We start from the raw sequence: 17,971 nt of genomic DNA, 5'->3' as shown, positions 1-17,971 counted from the left end.
TCATTTACCAGGCTACACGCTTTTGTGCTGGGATCTAATTTTGAGGCGACAATAAATAAGCTTTTTAACATTAAATTGCTAAGTTTTTACACTTTATTTTGAGTTTCCCAGTAGTTTTAAACTGTTCCATCCTATACACAACGAAATTCAGGTAAATTTCATGGATTATAAATAACGGTGGTGGAATGAATATTTTGCGTTGTGTGGGGGTAAGACGGACCGCCTTGAGGGTGGGTAAGACGGACAGTGTTGGGGTTACTTTGATAGTGCCGTAAGAAATACATTAAGACCCACACATTGTTCACAGATTGAAATCTATGGAGTACAAAAATGATTGTGGAAGCCGTATAAAGCATTTAATATTGATTTTTTGTTCAAAAATTCATTATATTAGAATTTTTGTTGTTGGAACAGTTTGAACTTTGTAAAATTACCAGAGCATTGCATACTGTTAGGCGTTTATTAGTCTATGGAGGTTTCCAATTTACAAAATAGATTTTAATTTGCAAAAACACGTTTCGCTAAGAGATTTAAGGCCAAATTTAGATTCTACTATGATTGATCTACCGAATACAAACGGCCACAAACATCGTTTAACACAATTAGAGGCGTATTAGCTAAATTTCCAAACGTGTCCATCTTACCCACCCTACCGCGGTCCGTATTACCCACACTGTTGAAAAACATACATTTGGAGATCACTTTTTAATTATCTCAAAAGTCATGGAAAATCAAATTTTATTGCAAAATCGGCTTGCAGACTGTAAAATACCTTAATTGGAGTAAATAGTATGGAGATAAAATTATAATTATCGCATTGTTTACACTGTCAAAATAGTGTTTCCTAAACATGTCCGTCTTACCCCCACCCCCCCTACCGCCATGAAGCACCACAGCATGGGGGCCGGATCACAACGTCCGAGGCCTTACTGTCCCGGTCGTTAAGTCAGGGTTTTTATTGCAAAATAACGTCCAAAAATAAGGATGCGTCATGATATTCTATCCACATATTATATGTCTTTATGCCAAACAACCTTATGCCAAATGACACAGACCCCCTCCATCTGACTGTCTTATCCAAATTACACATCGAATAATGCACACCTAAGCTATTCTGCGTTTTGATTTCTTACAGACTCTGTTACCTCAATCACTAAAATGACCAGCAGCTCTTCGACTGCTGGATGGGACGCTCTTGTTCGGTCTTTTATTTCTTCGGGACTTCTTTTTTTCATGAATTAGTTATTTGGTTATTAATTAAGTATAAGCTTTTTGCTAATTTGTATCGTAAAAACTTTCCCTTACTAGCTCAACTCAGTATTTTTTCATCTTTTTCTTTTTTTCTTTTGTGCAGAACTTCTTTCAGTGTCTTCGTGCCCGTTTTTCCGTAGGACATAGACTAAGAACGCCTGACCATAGCGTCGTACTGGAAGATGGCCCTCGGAAAGGACTGACCTGCCAAATCTACAAGTTTACCTGTTACAAAAGTCTGCGAAACGTGTTTAAGACTGATAAGGTGTGTTAATCTATTTTATCTCTTTACATAAAACTGTACGTTTCCCCTTCTTACAGACAACTCTACAATTTGAAAAGTCATTTTGTCGATCTTCGGACGGTACCTTCGAGGAAATCGATCTGAGTGAATCGCTGAAAGACCCGCAAAGTAGCTCGAAAGGCGTAGCAATCAAACCGTTCCAGTACAAAACCTACATTAAGATGGGATCCTACCGGAGTGCTCACAGCAAGAATGTCCACTACTTCACAATCGAATGGATTGCAGGGGTCCTGCCAAAGTGCCGGTTCGGAGAGCTGCGAATTACCTTCCAGTATGGACACAAGGAAAACCATTTGCACGTGAGACCACCACCCACGCAAAATCCTATTTCCGGGGATGGAAGGGACATTTCGGCATCGAATGAGGTGCTCGGGGTAAACAATAATTCACATAAAGCTTTATAATAGGGGAGTGGAATGTGTAAAATATACAGCTCAAAGGGAATTGACTATTCCTATAGACGAACACGATGCAAATAAATATTTCGTTTTACAAATAAACAGTGATGACTAACCTTGTAAAACTAGATCTAAAATTGTACCGGATCCCTGCCAGTTTCTGCACACTTCTGCAAAATAGCTGAAAACACGGAAATTGTTGAAATTTTAGACACACATTTCCAGTTCTGACCACTAGTACTTAAAATCAATAAAGCAAGAAAATAACTCACCTTTGCGCTATTCTGCATTCGGTTGCACCCGACACAGGATGGTTTCGTACATCAACCGGCGCCACTCTTTCCGGTAGACGGATTTATTTGCTGCTCGGAATAGTTTGCATTTGGCTGCTCCGCTAATGTCTGAATATAGGAAGTAGTAGGTGGACGCGACCAGCAGTTCTTGGTTGTAGTTTCTCAGTGACCATTCGAAAACATTCAGCACGCAGTCATCATTTAGCAACGTTTTTACAATATTCTGCACCGAGCGCTCCACTCCCGGAAGAAGGTATTTTTGTGACAGACTCAGCGCATCTAAACTAGCTTCGATGACCTTCGGAGGTGGTGCCATTCCCGTAAGCTTATTCACAGTCTGTAATTTGATCAGGTAGAAGAAATACTTCAACCCATCCACGCTGATATTTTCCTTCAGGAAAACTTCGTTGTTCTTCGATTCTATAAAGTGATCGCCGTCGAACATCCGCTGGAACACGTCACTTCCCTGAATCAGCAGTTTCTTGCTCACTCGCACGCTATCAACCACCCCGCTGGCGTTCGTCACCTTAAAAGTAACCTTCTCCTCACTGCTGTTCTCATTGCAAATGGTCAGCGTATTGTCAAACTCCTTTGCCTCCAACATTTCACTGGGCGTTCCGGTGTCCTCCTCTTCGCCGCAGATGCACAGGTTCTGAGCCAGTGTGGTTAGCCCAGAGCTAGCAGCCACACTCAACCTTTGCTCGTACAGCTCCTCTTCTTCATCGTCGTTTTCATTGAGGATAATGTTCATCACAGTTTTCAAAATTTTCATATCGTACAACAGCTTGTGGAGCAGTTTGGTATCCCGGACTACGTACATTACGATGATGGAGACCTGCAGTTGTAGGGTGCGCTCTCCAGTTCGAAGTATGTGGGCAATTTCCCCTTGCCCGTAACCGGTTTCCCCTATGTTACCGAACAGAGTCATCAGTTCACTGCAGGCAGATTTCATCTGGATTGGACATAAGAGAAAACCGAATAAGATGTGTTCTAACGATGTTCCATGTACTCTCTACTCACCTCATCGCAGCTCCAGCACCGCGAGTGCGAACTGTACGGCACCTTGCACTCGTGCAACCGAAAGACAAAGTCCTGCTTCAGCAGCGGCAGAAAATGGTCCACGTGCTTGATGATGTTGGCTATGATCTGGAAAGCTCGCCCTCGTGGCCTTTTCGTCAGTTTGCAAATCTTCAGTAAAGTGGACAACGTTCCCGGGTGAACAAATTCCAGACCCTTGTGGGACTTGGATATTGACCAGAGCAGCGTCAGAATCGGTTGCATCGGGCTCTTTTCGAAGGCCTTCGAAGAGACAATTTCCAGCTCGATGTCATGAATCTCGTTGTCGTCTATCGTGTCGTCGAAGCTGCAATGATTGCGTTTCCGGGCTTCCTGCTGTGTCTGGGGTTCTTCTTCATCCCGTTCTAGATCCGTAGCGGACATCAGATTTGTGTTAGAGTTATCGTCATACAGGTATGCTAGTATGTCAAATTCGTTGCTGGTCTTGGCGTCCTCGGTATTATCATCGACCGTGTCCGGTTCTGGTGGTACCATTTCCGCCGCATTTGCAACCACGGTTTCCGGGTCTTCCTCGGTGTCGCTACAGACTGGCGAATAGATGTCATCCTCATCGAACTCGTCAATTTCGTCAGTCCGAGCCGGACTAGAGCTGCTACTGGACGGGTTCCGAACGCCATTGTAGCTGGTGCTAGCGTAACCACTACTGCCGCTTTCCGGCGATTCCGGTGCCGATCCATAGGGATCAATTTTTGCCACCTTTGAGTGCCTATAGTAACTGGAGCTCTTAAAATTGAATAACTCATCACTCCGTTTCAGTTTAGCTTTTTGGCTGCTGGATTTCCGCTTCGAAAACACGCTGGTATTCATGGTCTCCTCGTCGTCGTGTTTGATGTGATGAACTTCCTTCTCGTCTATGATGTTGTTGAGGACTCCCACCAGAAAGCTCACCAGACCATTGTTGAGCAGAATTTCGTAGCTAAGATTATCAAACCGGTACTGGTAGAGGGCGTAGAGAATTATACTAAGTTGGTGCTTCTCCTTGCACTGTTTGGCTAGTTTCATGAGGGCTTGCAGAGCACCACTACGCCGAATATGACCTCGGTTGCACGCTTCTTTTGCAAGCAAGCAGATAACACTGGTACAATAGCGTTTTTCCGAATCATCTGGAAAGGGAATTGAAAATAAAGAAATACGTACAATACACTCGGGAGCAAACATTTTGATTCACTTCCAATAATATGTGTCGTGTCCGTTGTCTAGTGTTAAGTTTTGTTCAGTCTGAACACGGTGTCCGTATCTCATTACAGTCACAGCCTTTCCATTTTACCTTCAATAGAGGGATTGACTGGCGGGACCACTGAGAGTTTGCCGCTGAAACGTTCTTGGAATTAGATGATCTCTGGAAATGTGTAGCAACCTCCTGTTCTGCCGTTCTACGCATAATTGTCCCATGTTATATGGGATTCCCATATAACATGGGACAATCGGGCGTATAACGGCAGTGTAGCTGAAGGTTACGATGTGGTTGATGCAGTCAAGGATCGTTCGTAAGGCTCATGCAAAGTAAATGTTGCTCCTAGACCCCGTGAACTATGTTCACGTAAACCCTAGTCGTTGTTGGCTGAACGGGCTCGTTTAGAAGTTAACCATCAATGTTAACTTCTTTTCCCGATCAGCCTATATAGCTGTGCAGTGTCGGTAGCGGTTGTCTCAATTGGCTAAGAATAACACTACGGACCACCTGTTCCGGGGGTAGAAGTCCACCAAACAGGGAACCCCAATCCAAGGTGTCAGGCGCTCCGTGCTGAGGGATGAATGGTTGAGGGGGTTTAAAAAATGCTCGATCTTTAACGGAGTCTATAACGTAGGTAGATCACATTTTTTGGTTGCGTTACGGTTCAAGATCTACCAAATCGAACCCTAGTGACATCCGGTTTGTCAAATTGGGGTAATGTGTTTTGGTAATAAGGATTCATGGTACAAAGTCCTTGTTACTGGTGACAGTTTCTAAAATTGCTTTTTTTTCAAATCGTTTATTTTGAGGCTAAAATGTTTACTGAAAAACTCTACAGAGCCGACAGTCTAATGAAATAATAATTTCTAAAGATAACAACACCTAGATTAATAAAAAGTTCTTCTGGCACATATCTTTTTCGGTCGAGAATGTTCTTTTGATCCCGATGATGCAAATTGAGCGCGCCGTTGACTTGCATGCTGCTTGCTCACTGCTTCGGTGATAGCTTTGGCCACTTCGGTTAACTTTTCAATGCTTTCCTTTCTCCGTTTTTCTTTTTCTTGATCGGCACTCGACTGACACTCGTCTACTAGCTCTTCCACGTCGGACATATCTGTTTCCTGTTCGACAATATTCTCCTCCAGCACTTCGATGATATCCTCCTCTAACAACGCTTCTGATTCCTGTTCCACCGCTGCTGACATCGCTTGCTCGGAAACAGCCGCAGCATAAGATGCAGGCTGTGATATTTGCTGCTTCTTGTTTCCCACGTGGCTCCTTGGTTGACGTTGGGGGCACGAATCCTTCCTATGTTCTACAGCTTTGCACAAAAAACAGGTGTCTTGAAGTCCGTCGTGATAGATTCGTCCTTTACGACCTCTGATGACAATTTCCGAAGGGATGTCTTTTTCAACGTCCACATATACACCTCTCACACCAGTGTACATATGGGATAAATCGAGGTGAGCAGGAAATTTTTCCCGGATCATTTGTTTCACCTTTCCATATTTTCCAAGTGCAAGCGATACTGCTTCGTCCTTCAATTCCGGTGGTAGGTCAAACAGACGTATATATTGTACGTTGCTACCCGCCACCACCATCCGCACCGCGACTGTTCTCCCACTGCTGTATTGAAACATTCTTGGTTCCGTGTTGTTCTTCATCGCCTCCTTCATGGCCTCGACCTCGAGCGAAGTGAATTTTATGAAAATCGAACGATCATGTGCCGTTCGATACGCGGTTTCCATATTCTGCAGAACGGTGTCCAGTTGTTTTAAGAAACCTGCGATCTCCGTCCATGTGGGTCGCGGATTACCCACTGGAAATCGGAACTGAACAGTGTTCACAATATCATCCATTCCGCAGTTGGATTCAATTCCGTCACAAACAATACACGCTAGCGAGCGACCGAACCACAAAGCAATCAGTATAACTATCTACACTGCACAAGCTGCACGCTAACGCCGCTCAACACTAAAGTGCATAATTTCCAGACTACACCAAAAATGTGTAACCCTTGCACATTTACAAAATGAGCTCCAGTGTCCGCAAAATCGTTAAATTCGCAAAAATTTGTGTACGCCAATCTAGCTAGGTTTACTAGTGACCTTGGAAAACAAAAAAAAAATCAACATTTCGCATCTAGACGAGTGTACGAGCTGTTTTTTGAGAATGTGTAGCTGTCACACATTTTTGTGTGGTCTGGAAATTATGCACTTATGAGTAGGTCTTACACATTTTAGTGCTGAGCAGTTTTAGCGTGTGGTGGAATCGAAACCACCGCGGTGCAAGAGCACATTCGCGTCCGTCTGAACTTGACAAAAGCAGAAGCGAAACTGGATTGCATTTATTCTGCCTTACTGGTAGTTAAATAATCGGACTTTGCCCAACCGAGACTACACTTGACGTTAGGAAAACAAACTTGCTTTACGTATCTAACTGCGTACTTACCTATGAAGGACTGTTAAGTTCTGGTTATTCAAGGACTCACGTGCATTCTTATTGTAGAACACATTCTCTAATTTGACAGAGTTTTGCAACTAGCCTAAAGTCCCGGGTTTTTCTATGTTGTCCAGGGACTAAACTAGAAGCAAGACATGGATGGGGCTAGAGTTCCGATGCATGGATGAATATCAGTACCACCGTTTTGTTTTTCTCAGAATTCAAATAGATTGTGTTTGATTATGAGGGGTATGAACAAAGCTGAGTAGCATTTCCCATGCGTGTATTTCCCCTAGCAAGCATCAGTGACAGCCAGCACCATGACGGGGTCGTCGTCAGTGTGATGCTGCCTCATTGACGAGTGGACTGTTGGCGGAGCAAGTCGCCATCACCGTGATGTTCCGTATTATGCCAAGTGATTCTACTGCAGTTTGCTAAGATGGCTGGGAACGGATTGTTCCAGTGAGTTGCCCGGCATTCACAGATTAGAGGCGCTCTTCCACTGGGATTTAAATCTCTACGTTAACGGTACCTTTTCATCGCAATCGATTTCTTGCACATCTGGGATAACAAAACAGGAACTGTACAGAAATCGATGCTTCACTGCCTCTCAATGACAATGGAATAGTACGACATGCACTAAATACTAAATATACGGGTAATGCCACAAAAGATCTAAATACTGGTCGCAGTGGCTCACCCGAACAGGAAAAAAAACCTAGTCGTTCATTGAAATAATAATGACCCAGACAGGCATACTAAGCGTGCAATACGTCAACAAGGTGAGCGTTACGCAATGCAAATAGAGTTAAAGATGTTGTGGGAATGACGTGTGACTCGTACGCGTGTCTTTAACAAACTGGTTTATTATGCTCTCGAGATACTGTACAAAGGTATGGTGTGTGACTGTGTGTGTGATCTATGTTTGCGTCTATGATGTATATGAACATTAACGAGGGGCTATTCAACACTAATCATGTTACATCTCCCCTTTTCAAAGAACATCAATAATACTCGTAGTCATTGTTTCGTGTAGAGCGAATCACTCGACTACTTCTTGTGCGTTGATCGACCTCGGCTTCTTCATGGACCTCGTTCGAAGATTCCTCTTGGTGAACGGCCGCTGGAGTACGTTGTCCCTCTTCCGAGGATAGTTGGGGCGGCTCCGGAACAGTTTCCAAATGCACAACCGAACCACCATTCGATGCTGCATTTGATAGCTGCTGTGCTTTCCTTATATCCCGGACGTTTCGGCGAACTATCTGACCATCTGCAAGTTTAACTTGGTAAGACCTGGGTTGTTCCAACTTCTTTTCGATTTCTCCTCTTTCCCAAGTCTTTGACTTCATGCTTCGTATCATGACTTGCTGCGTCTCAGTGAACTCTGGAGCCTCCTTGCTTCCTATGTCTGCATACTCCTTTTGTTGTCGACGTTTGGCTGTTAGATTCTCGGTAACTTTGTCGACCAAAGTTGGCTGCAGAACTTTCTGAGTGCTTGGCAAAGGTGTTCGCAAACGTCGTCCCATTAGCCGCTGACTGGACGATGCTAACTCTTTGTCTCTTGGGGTATTTCTGAATAACAATAGAGCTAGATCAATGTCCGTTTTGTCTTCAGAACACTTTTTCAGTAATGCTTTAGCGGTTTGGACGAACCTTTCTGACAGACCATTACTTCTTGGAAAGTGGGGACTAGAAGTGACGTGATCGAAAGACCATCGTTTACTGAAATGTGCAAACTCTCTTGATGAGTATTGCGGACCGTTGTCAGTATAGAGTACTCGGGGAATTCCATGACAAGCAAACCATCGTTTTAGAATCGCAATTACCGACGTTCGAAATCGAAGTATCCGGAGTAGCTGTCTGCTATCAATACGAAGTCCTGTCCCTGGAAGTGAAACAAGTCGGACCCGACTATTTCAAATGGTAGAGTTGGCACCTCGTTCTTGATGATTGTGTGTTTCTGATTCGAATTTTGATGCTTCTGACAAGCTGTTGTTTCGCTCTATTGATACAACCTTGAATACCTGTATGCCCTGAGTGAACGATCGTCAGCATCTTCCGTCGTAGTATTTTTGGGACAACAATTTGGTGTGATTTGAAAACCAGGCCTTCGTAACACGCTAATTCGTCACGATAGTTCCAGTATGGACGTAACTCAACTGGTAGTTGTCTCCTATCATCAGGCCAACCAGACATGATTACTCCTATCAATTGCTGAATTTCGGGGTCCCTCGCACACTCATCCGTTAGTTAAAGTCTAGCGGATTTCGACATTTGAAGCACAACATGGACTTCCAGTTCGTCGGTTTTCTCATGAGTATCGTTGTTTGCAACGTCCCTACTTAAAATATCTGCCAATGGAATCTCCTTTCCTTTCCTGTATTGGATTTCCGGACCATATTGAACAACATCCAGCAGAATTCTCTTAAGCCGAGGAGGAGCCCTATCCAACGACTTTTTGTAAATCGACTCTAGCGGTTTATGGTCAGTTTCTATTGTGAGTTCCTTTCCATAAACATACTCATGAAACTTATTGCACGCGAAGCAGATAGCAGCGGCTTCCTTCTCGATTTGCGGATAATTTTCCTGAGCCGGTGTTAGTGATTTGGATGCATACGCTACTGGCCTACCGTTTTGCAAGAGTACTGCACCGAAAGCTTTGGAACTTGCATCTACCGAAAGAGTTACCGGCATGTTGACGTCGTAGAAGCTTAGAACAGGTGGTGAAATCATCATTTCTTTGATCCCCAGAAAGGCGTCCTCCTGCTCCCGATCCCAGAACCATTCAACATCTTAAGGCAGCAGTTTTCTCAACGGTTCCGTTAAAGCCGACAGATTTTCAATAAACTTCCCAACGTAGTTTACTGTTCCTAACACCCGTTGCAGTTCTAATTTGTTGGTTGGTCGCTTGAGTTGCTGAATTGCCTTCAACTTCTCTGGATCTGCCTGTAGTCCCTGCTGTGTTACTAGATGTCCTAAAAACTTGGCTGACCTTTGGTTGAAAAGGCACTTTTCCTTGTTAAGTTTGAGGCCGGCGGATTCGATTCTCTTTAAAACAATGCTTGTCAATTCCCTCAACTTGTCTTCCGTTTCGGCATGTATAAGTATATCGTCCATTGAACTCTCTACACCTTCTAGTCCCGCCAGTAATGTGTTCATTAACTTTTGGAAAACTTCCGGAGCTGATGCTAATCCAAATGGAAGTCTCCTGCAAGTATATCGACCCCACGGTGTTGAAAACGCTAAATATTTTGCAGTTCGTTCAGATACCGGTATTTGCCAAAACCCTTTTTTCATATCAAGTATTGTGAAGAATTTGGAGTTGCAGATACGCGCGGAGATTTCTTCAATCGTTGACAGGGGATGCCTGCGACGGAGGAGGTTTCGGTTCACCTGAGACGGGTCGATACATATGCGCAGCTTACCTTTCTGTCTGACGATGACCAGTGCGTTCGTAACCGGCGTTGGTTCACTAATGGGCTGAATCACACCCATTTTTTCCATCGAATCGAGCTCTTCGAACCACGCTTCTTCTGCACTCTCATCATCATCCGAAACACTTCCGATAAACAGTTCTTCCACCGATAGTTCACCCTCATCTTCGCAGCTCACTGTTTTTACAGCCTTATTTCCCCCCGATCCAGTAGGGGATCCAAAACACCGTTCAGCAAAATGTCCCAGCTGATTACACTTGAAACACTTTTTGCCATAAGCCGGGCAGGCACCCTTCCTGTGCTCTCTGCCACATCGATTGCACTGAATCACTTCGTTCTTCACTGTGCGGTTCGCTTTCTGACCAATTTGTTTTGAAATTGTATCCACTTCAACCTCTGGTTGTTTCCTCATTTCCTGAGATTGCTTCAGCGAGAGTTCATAATTTCGAATAACATCAATGGTTTTTTGCAAATCCAAAGCATCGTTGAGTAACTGCGGAACTAGTTTTGCGTGTACCATTCCCGAAATCAACCGATCTTTCACCAGAGAGTCATGAAGGACACTAAACGAACATTTCTTTGCTTGTTCTCTCACTCGCGTCAAAAAGGCATCGAATTGTTCCCCTTCATGCTGTACGATTTTTCCATACACGTATCGTTCGTACGTGAGACACGATTTGGGAACGAAATAGGCATCAAACTTAGCTTTCAAAACATCGATATCACTCTCCTGTGCATCGGACAGCCCAAACGCGTCCAACACTCGCACACAATCTTCACCGATGCAGCTTAGAAAGGTGGCTGCTTGTGTTGGTGGCGGCTTCTGCGAAAGCTCCGTTGCCACTGAATACCAGTGGAACTGGCGCCACCAAAGCTTCCATTTTTCCGCCATGTTTTCCTCAATCACTAGCGGCCGCGGAGGCTTACCCCACGTCTCCACTAGACAGAAATGTCTTGCCATTTTGCTGCCAGAAAGAGAAAACGTAACAGAAATGATCAACACCGCTGCTTTCCATGCAAACAGCGAGAGAACATTTCTGTCATGACACATCTGTCCAGCAAAATGGCAAGACATTTCTGTCTAGTGGAGACGTCGGGTTAATTAATGCTCCTTGCATTAACATGGCCTTTTGATCCGTCATTTCTACAACATGTAGCACTTTCTCAACTGTTCTTTTTACTATATGAGATCACTCGCGTCGGCGTCGCAGTACCGCGGAAAGCGCGTTCGGTTTTACTGATTCTGACACCATGTGGGAATGACGTGTGACTCGTACGCGTGTCTTTAACAAACTGGTTTATTATGCTCTCGAGATAGGTACTGTACAAAGGTATGGTGTGTGACTGTGTGTGTGATCTATGTTTGCGTCTATGATGTATATGAACATTAACGAGGGGCTATTCAACACTAATCATGTTACAGATGTGAAGAGCGCTCTCGAAGTGTGGGCAAAGCTGGAAGCCACTTTTGAAGATAATGAGTTGACCAGGCATGTAGGTTTACTGAGGAAACTCATCACTCAAGAAACGCGATTCAATTGATTCCTACATCAACGAAATTGTCTCTACAGCGCACAAACTACGCGGGGTTGGATTTGAAATATCTGAAGCGTGGATTGGGACCCTAGTCCTAGCTGGTCTACCTGCAGAATACAAGCCCATGCTGACGGCACTGGAAAACTCCGCGGTATCTCGATCAATGGCGGTGTTTTCGACGAAAATAAGAGCGCAGGTATGTCCTTGGCGTGTGTATCATTGTAAGGAGACGCTTTCAGCCTTTACCCGCTGTTACCCGGCAGGGCGGCCTAAAGCAGGGTACCTCCACTTAAAATTCAGATTTCGGATGAAATTAAATAATAAAATATAAATAAATAAATTTTGCAACAAAAACTCTATTAACTTCTCAAACCTGCGTTTTGCCCCGTTCTCCCCAAGGCACTTTGGCTTCGGTCGACTCGTTGGGGCCCTTGCTGCAGTGGTGGTGGTGGTCGTCGTTGGCTCCCGCACGGTCTATGCGGAGCACCTTCCTTCTTCTTCTTTCTTCTTCTCCTTCTTCTTCTTCTTTGGGCACTAGGGTTGCCGAAGTAACCGTCCTTGGCAGTTAGCTAGGGGGAAGAGCGGGCTCCTTTGTCGGATCCCCCCTAGCGACGGTGGCGATAATACGCCGGGCAAGTCACTCGCCGTGACTAGCCCTGGTAGTCTCCGCAAAGTACTACCACAGGTGGTGAGCCCCTTTACACCTACCTGTCTTCGTCCTCCTTGACGTTTAGCTACACGGGCGAGACTGGCTCTACTGGCTGAGCCCGTGTAGCGAGGACGGTGGGTTTTCGTCGACACTTGGCTAAACCGCCGGGAAGCGAATGACTCCTTTATAATTAGCTTCCCGTGATGGCGGCGGTCGTCACCCTTGTAGCACTATCACTTTCACAGCACTACACTTTGGTTCCCGAACCACGGGCCGGCACTTTTCCGTTGGAATTCACTTCCCGGATACTTCCGTCGGTGCTGGGAACAACCATCCAGCAATAAACGGCGCGAAAGCGGCACTTTCTTCTCATTCCCGGGGGTAGAAAAACGGGTGAAAATACGCGTCCGTCGCACTTCGTGGTTCGTAACTTTCTCCCGATTCAATCAAAACAAAACAGCCACACACCGCAAACGATTGTTCTGCTGCTTGTTGCTGCTCGATGTGTGCCATGTGGTGGGGAGATTGGGGGTCAAATGCCTCACCGATACAATAAAATACGATTTTATTTCCCTATACTAATTTCACAAATTAAATAAAAATGACAAAATAACAAACTAAAATGTTCCAAAACACAGTGGTGTTCACAAATTTAGTGGAAAATTGTAACCACAGGTTACATCATCAGGTCTGTAACTGTGGCATCGTAGGAGCATACGGCAACTGAAATCTGACTCGGCGATAAACTCGTTTGTCACATACCGACTAACAATGTTGATAGTCGTCGGCAAAACCATAAGTAGGAAAACCGCTATTATTGAATTGCCTTAATAGCGTACCTGCTACGAATTTCCACAAAAGCGGTGACAATACTCCCCCTTGGGGCATCCACAAGCACTCAATTTCCTAATCGCCGCTTGACGCAATGTCGAGAAGAGATGTCGGTTTTTAAGCATATGGTGAATCTAATTTGAAATCATTGGAGATATACCATGACCCCGTGCGGCTTCCAATATGGCATCGAAAGGACGTTGTCGAAGGTACCCTCGATATCTAAGAAGTCACTCAAGCAGGATTGCTTTTGAGCAAATGTCTTCTCGATATCGTAAACAACCTTATGTAAAAGAGTCACAGTGGACTTACCAGATTGGTAGGCATGTTGGTTCACATGAAGAGGCACGTTGGCCAGATGAACATCACGGATGTGGTGATCCGCAATGCGTTCTAAGCATTTCTGATGAAACGAGGTCAAACTGATAGGCCTGAAACTCTTTGCTTCTTCGTACGACGCACGACCCACTTTCGGAATAAACTTCACAGTAATATCCCGCCAGGATTTGGGAATATACCCTGTGGCAAAACATGTTTGAAATCAAACACCTTCTGAAGCAAAATCCCATTTGCCCCAGGAGATTTGAAAGGAGCAAAACTATGTAGGGCCCACTGAATCGATTCTATAGTTACAATTATCCGAGCTGAAGCCAGAGAACCATAGCTACAAGAAAAGACATCAGTTTCATCCGCAGATGTAATATCCACACATCCGGGGAAGTGTGTGCTGTATATTATATGTACAGTGTATAAGCATTCTAGAACTTCCTCATCCGAGGAAGTGATATCGCCATTTCACAAACGAACTTCGTTCATTCGAAAATCATTAGATCAATCATCGACTGATTTCACTCAAAATGGAAGCATTTGAGCAAAGGATTTTCAAACCAGATCGATCAGCACATCGACGAGCTTTCTGGTAAGCCTTGCGAGCCGAAAAGAAGGCCTCCGATCTAGCCGAACGTCGTCTTTTCTAAAACATTCTAAAACAACACAGACCCATTCTTTTCTGTGCTTGGCTAGATCAGAGATCCGCCAAGAAAGGGGTTCCTCTTGTGGTATTCACAGACCGCAGAAGGCAAGCTTCTTCAAAAGCTTCCGTGGTGAAGGCCGTTGTTGTATCAACGGCATCATCTTAATCACTTGGAGTGGCAATAGATGGTAAGTATCCACGAAATTTGGCCGCAACCAAATCAGTAAAAAGATCCCAGTTGGTTGACCCGGGATAGATAGATAGTAGAGACGTAGAGACTACACTGGATAACGTATGAGTTATGGCATTAACGGATCAAAACTTTAAAATTAATCAAATACTGTTTGTAACAGGAGTGATACAATGTTCTTAATAAATATCAATAATAACAATAGTGAAACTTACCTAAATTGGCGTACATGATTAGGTCCGAAGCCATCGTTATCACATCACAGGCAGTCAGTTTTCCAATGGCATCCGGGTTGGAAGCCAAATGAGAAACTATTTTCAACGCCAACGTTCGAAATTGGCTGCTCTCGGAGCACAGGAACACCAGACACTTTATACCGCAACCCTGCTCACCGTACATTTCCTCGGCCACCTGGGCGCTGATCGTCGACGTAATAGTTTGCAGACACTTCAAAATGCCGGTAAACAGTTCAACCGTTTCCTGTGCCTCCGGCATCTTAAAATCTTGAGAATCCTTCCAGCGGTAGCTCTTGATCAACTGGTACCCGACAATGTCGCAGTGGTGACTGTTTTCCATATGTCGCACAATGTTCTTGAATTTTTCCTTGGTAATGGTCCGGTCGGGAGCGTGCAACCGTTTGATGACGACCTTTTCCGTCTCTTCACCCAGCGATTCCCCTTGGGCGGGACTTTCCACACTTTCCAATGCCTTGGCTTCATTCCTCGCAAATTTGACAAGCAAATCAACTATCTTTTTGATGCAACCCTGGCCGATCATCAAATTACGAACGAGTTTCTCGTTCCACAGCTGTCTCACGGCCCGGATAGACATTATCAGGACGGCAGTGTTGTTTGAATCGGTGAGAATCGACGTCAGAGCGTACGTTGTATTATTGCTATTGTCCTTGCTGATGGCGTGCGTGATTACCGGGAACTGAGCCAGATTCCCTAGTAATCGACACCCACGACACTGAATAGCCGGATTTGGAATATTTGCTATGATGGAAATGAGCGGAGACAGCACTCCTTCCTCAAAGGCCTAAAATTGCAACAAAACAAGAAATGCTACAACATCTTTCAAAATTAATGCGTAAATTACATCGAGTGCAATGCTCCCTTGGTGGTGGGATGTTCTCTCGAATGTAGAAAAATCAATAAACAATCCCAACACAACCCAGCCTACCTGTTTGGCGCACTCCTTCCGCATGCAGCAGTTCCCGAGGATGCTGAGGACCACCTCCAGGACCTTCTCGTGCGGCTTGGCCAGCAGGCCCACCAGCAATCGGACTCCATCCAGGGCGACAAAGTGCTGCGTTCCTGCTTCCGTGTTGATGACCTCGGTGCGAACGCGCACCAACCTCCGATAGACGGTTCCCTTGTCCGGGGATTTCCTCACCTCGTCCAGCAGGTTGGCCACCTGCGCACGGTTCATCTTGGGGACTGTTTTCCGGACGATCCGAAGAAGATTTTCATGCGAAAATCGCGAAAATTGCTGGACTATCGATCCGAACACGACTTTTCCTCACTTTGGCTGTCAAACTGGTTTCGCAGTGTCGGCCGATAGGTGGCGGCACGGAACGAAAGCTGCAAGCGGGGACAATAGTTGGAGTGGGAATTCCAGTTTCTACACGGTCAGAAAATTCACTCATTTTCGAGCTAAAGTGGGACAACTCAAAATTGAGTAAATTTTTTGTCCAGCGATAGCGCTGGCCCAAGTGCGAAAATCTCATCAGTTTAAGCCGTATAATATTCTTGCTGATGTGAAGAATATTATACGGCTTAAACTGTTTGGATTTTTGCACTTGGGCCAGCGCTATCGCTGGAAATGCAATTTACTCATTTTTTGAGCTGTTCCAGTTTAGCTCAGTTTTGTGTGAATCTTACTCATTTTAGAGTAACATTTTCTTAGCGTGTGGTTCAGACGTTCAGACCGTTTCAATGCGTTTCACTGTAAAAGCTTCGTAAATCTCGTAAATAAGAGCTTTCTTGTGCACGCTGGAGCTTTCAGAACTTTGATGAAAATTTACACGTTGCGTGGAAAACAAACGGTTTGACGATTATTTTTATCCATTTAGTGTCTGATTTAAATTCATTGTGAAATTGCCAAGGAAAATGCACTCTGTATGAATCGAAAGGAATGCACTAAGGGGAATGAAAGATTTGCGTGCTGACCAAAGTTTGAACAAAGAATGAACGTTTATTTCTGTCTTTTAATTTATTACAATACTAGCTTTCCCGGCAAACGGCGTAATGCCTGTCTACTGTGCCAGTCCCCCCGCAAAATCATACAGGCAAGACAGACAGACAGACAGACAGACAGACAGACAGACAGACAGACAGACAGACAGACAGACAGACAGACAGACAGACAGACAGACAGACAGACAGACAGACAGACAGACAGACAGACAGACAGACAGACAGACAGACAGACAGACAGACAGACAGACAGACAGACAGACAGACAGACAGACAGACAGACAGACAGACAGACAGACAGACAGACAGACAGACAGACAGACAGACAGACAGACAGACAGACAGACAGACAGACAGACAGACAGACAGACAGACAGACAGACAGACAGACAGACAGACAGACAGACAGACAGACAGACAGACAGACAGACAGACAGACAGACAGACAGACAGACAGACAGACAGACAGACAGACAGACAGACAGACAGACAGACAGACAGACAGACAGACAGACAGACAGACAGACAGACAGACAGACAGACAGACAGACAGACAGACAGACAGACAGACAGACAGACAGACAGACAGACAGACAGACAGACAGACAGACAGACAGACAGACAGACAGACAGACAGACAGACAGACAGACAGACAGACAGACAGACAGACAGACAGACAGACAGACAGACAGACAGACAGACAGACAGACAGACAGACAGACAGACAGACAGACAGACAGACAGACAGACAGACAGACAGACAGACAGACAGACAGACAGACAGACAGACAGACAGACAGACAGACAGACAGACAGACAGACAGACAGACAGACAGACAGACAGACAGACAGACAGACAGACAGACAGACAGACAGACAGACAGACAGACAGACAGACAGACAGACAGACAGACAGACAGACAGACAGACAGACAGACAGACAGACAGACAGACAGACAGACAGACAGACAGACAGACAGACAGACAGACAGACAGACAGACAGACAGACAGACAGACAGACAGACAGACAGACAGACAGACAGACAGACAGACAGACAGACAGACAGACAGACAGACAGACAGACAGACAGACAGACAGACAGACAGACAGACAGACAGACAGACAGACAGACAGACAGACAGACAGACAGACAGACAGACAGACAGACAGACAGACAGACAGACAGACAGACAGACAGACAGACAGACAGACAGACAG

At 45.0% G+C, this 17,971-nt stretch overlaps 1 non-coding gene across 1 annotated transcript; it reads right to left on the bottom strand.

Moving 5' to 3' along the window:
- Positions 1 to 1,930: 1,930 nt before the first annotated feature.
- On the bottom strand, positions 1,931 to 16,104 carry LOC109425527 (uncharacterized). The gene is made up of 5 exons (XR_003894081.2): positions 15,735 to 16,104; positions 14,768 to 15,590; positions 3,267 to 4,426; positions 2,226 to 3,198; positions 1,931 to 2,134 (listed from the first exon to the last, which is right to left on the bottom strand). It is a non-coding gene; the product is annotated as an uncharacterized LOC109425527 (transcript).
- Between the last annotated feature and the right edge of the window lie 1,867 nt (positions 16,105 to 17,971).

The sequence above is a fragment of the Aedes albopictus genome, chromosome 1 (assembly GCF_035046485.1).
Source record: "Aedes albopictus strain Foshan chromosome 1, AalbF5, whole genome shotgun sequence".
Lineage (NCBI taxonomy): Eukaryota > Metazoa > Arthropoda > Insecta > Diptera > Culicidae > Aedes > Aedes albopictus.
Note: the sequence above shows the minus strand (reverse complement) of the source record. Positions and strands in the feature narration are given on the sequence as shown.